Source organism: Aotus nancymaae, unplaced genomic scaffold, assembly GCF_030222135.1.
Source record: "Aotus nancymaae isolate 86718 unplaced genomic scaffold, 86718_ANA_hifiasm-v0.15.2.pri h1tg000040l, whole genome shotgun sequence".
Taxonomy (NCBI): Eukaryota; Metazoa; Chordata; class Mammalia; order Primates; family Aotidae; genus Aotus; species Aotus nancymaae.
Genome location: NW_026988454.1, coordinates 114,440,588 through 114,443,541, shown reverse-complemented (window position 1 = coordinate 114,443,541; position 2,954 = coordinate 114,440,588). Strand labels below are relative to the sequence as shown.

General features: G+C 46.0%; 1 pseudogene; it reads right to left on the bottom strand.

The window, feature by feature from the left end:
- Positions 1–381: 381 nt before the first annotated feature.
- LOC105709559 (selenide, water dikinase 2-like) lies at positions 382–1,707 on the bottom strand (annotated as a pseudogene).
- Positions 1,708–2,954: the final 1,247 nt, after the last annotated feature.

Genomic DNA, 2,954 nt, shown 5'->3' with positions numbered 1-2,954 from the left:
AAATTTTTTCATTTTGCAATTTGTGTATGTGTGGTTTTAATAAATCATCTCAATCCCTGTGTAGAAATTAACCCAGTGCAAAGAAAAATCCCTCAACCTGGAATAGCCTCATCTTACTTTGGAAAGAAAAAACAGAGAGATTTCTGCTGCTCCTCTACCCAAGTGATGAACAAACATCCCCCACAAAGTTCAAAATATTACTCTGGCCTCGGAATGTACATAAAAGCTGCTTTTGATGGGCTGATTCCAATCACCTAGAAAGGGCAGCTGGAACCACTATGCAGGCAGCCGCCTTTGGAAATTTCTTAAAATCAACTCTTGAGAACCATCCGTGATTGTGTACAACAGGTCTACGGTCCAAACAGCTTCTGTTCTTTCATCTCAGGAGCAAGGCTCAGAGGAGGCATTTGAATTGTCAGGAGCAAGAGCAGCAGCTGTGGCCCCACGAGGTAGGAAGTCAATAACTCGCGGCTTGTCAATGATCCAGGCCGTTCGGTTTCCTTTTTCCACAATGCCAACGATCCACACTTGGTGACACTCTCCGTACTTGGAGGATTCGATTTAGGAACAAAAGCAAGCCGCCTGTTTTCTAGGCAGAAAAATCAGTAATCCCCCAGAGTTTTCAGCTGAGGTTCCTTGAAGAAGCCCAAACTGTCCACTGGCCTTGCTGGCGGCACCCATCTTGGCAATTAATGGCAGATTATGAATAACAAAGGACACTTCGTTTCTTTGTTGTTTTGCAAGGTTCTGGGAGTGTTCTAGAATGCCAAAGCCTATGATATCTGTGGCCGCATGGGCATTAAATGTGTGCATTAAAACTTCAGCAGTTCTGTTAAGGGTAGCCATATTGAACATGGCTTCCCGATACACCAGCTCCACCTCTTCCCTGGAGACCACCATCTTTATTCCATCTTTCAGGATTATCCAGCCATTGGTGGTCACTGACAGCAACTTGGGTTCCTAATGGTTTGGTTAACACCAGCACATCCCCAACCATCACGCTGTTGGGCATTATGAATTCATTTGGCTGGCATACCACAGTGGCAACTCCACCGATTATAATCCAAGGGTTGAGCACCGTTTGCCCACCGGTCACTGCAGTCCCTCCTTCCTCAGCCGCATCCCGAAAGCCTTTGACCGTGAGTGGCGTTACCTTTTCGCGTTATCTCCTCACTCATACTCTGGCTGACGCTGAGTAACATCAACATGTTGTCACACTCAGTAAGACCCATGGCGTAGAGGTCACTCAGCACGTTGGCACAAGCTATGCACCCCATCACGTAGGGATCTTCCACCAAGGGGTAAAAGAAGTCTGTGGTCTGCACCAGCGACAGGCCCTCATGCCTCAGAGGGATGACGCAGGAGTCCATCCCGATGCCCAGGGTTGGAAAAGTGGGGCTGGGGCCCGCTCCGGTTTCCTGGGACTCTTCCTGACCGCCCACCAGGCCCCCGCCCAGTAGGGGCCGCACGTCCGGCCTCGTCAGTCCTGCCAGGAGTTTGAGCAGCGTCTCCTGAAGCCTCAGCCCTTCATGCCCGAGAAGCCCCTCAGCCGCCAGGCGGGGCTGAGGCCCAACGCCTGGGGCTCCAAGGGCCGGTTGTTGGAGAAGCTGCGGCCCAGAGTCAAGCCCACCGGCCCGAGGAGGCTTCCGCAGTTGCCATCGCCGCCATCGCCTCTCCGCAGGCGCCCGTCGCCGAGGCTTCCTCCATCGCGCACGGTCAGACTCGCGCCTCAGGCAGCCTTCCAGGTCTCCCTCCCAATTTCTTTTATGAATCCAGCATACCTTTAATATCTAAACCTGATCATCATAAACCAGTCTCACATGTAAAGATTTCGTATCCGGAAATTTATCAGTCTTAACGCAGTATATGAAATTAGAAAAAGAAAATTTTCACTTTGATAAAAGGAAGGGATTTCCCGTACTGGGTATGGTGGTGAAGAACACATTGACAAATTGGTACATTGTCTTGATGCATGCCCAGCAGTTCCAGTCACCATTGTGTTTACACCAGCAGTGCAAATCTCAACATATTGAGAAAAGCATCTTTGTATTATCATAAACGTGGTTTTGACCTTGTGGACCACGCTTTGAGAACCGCTGACCTACGATGACCTGGTATGGTCTTTAGCATGTAGTGGACAATCAGTAAATGTTTAGTGGACGAATAAGTGACGAAAAGGAGGTATTTATCCCTTGTCTTTACTGTGCCCTACCTTTTCTTCTTTCCTTTTCAAATATTCAAGTATAATATCTCCTCAAGACTAACCACTCTCATGCTGTTTGCTATAAAATAGACATTCTACCAGGGCTCTTGAAATGTATTTAACATTTTATATACTGGACTTTAGCTGGTCAGTTTAATTACCCTACATTTTATGGTAAACTTGCCTTTAAAAATAGGCATGGCATCAAACACTCATAGCTAATGTTTATTTTGTGCTTACCACGTACCAAGTGCTATTCCAAGTAATTGCTATCTAATTTAGCTGTCTATCCTGCCTAATCATCTCAACAATCCTATGTGCTAGGCGGTGTTATACTCCACAGATGAGGAAAGAGGCTAAGGAAGGTTAAACAACTTGGCCAAGCCCACTGAGCTAATAAGGGCTGGAGCTGAACTCAGCTCAAGAAACCGAATTTTGAAGCCTGTGCTTTTGCTCATAAGCTTTATTGCTTCTCTACATAGAATATATATAGGAAAGAAGGAGACTGCATGGGGAATCTGAATTTCTTCTAGTCTAGTCTTACTTTCACTCTTTGTGATCCTTTATATTGTCTATCTTTTTTTTTTTTCCATCAGTAAGTGACCAAATGTAAAGTCTATTTTCAGTGATCTCATAGTTTTTTGATTCCTCTGTGATGTGGTGACACAAGATTTTAGGAAACATTCTTCATTTCTTGGTGTACATCTTTGCAAACTTAAATGGTTTTCACGGCTTTTCAGCAAAAACACAA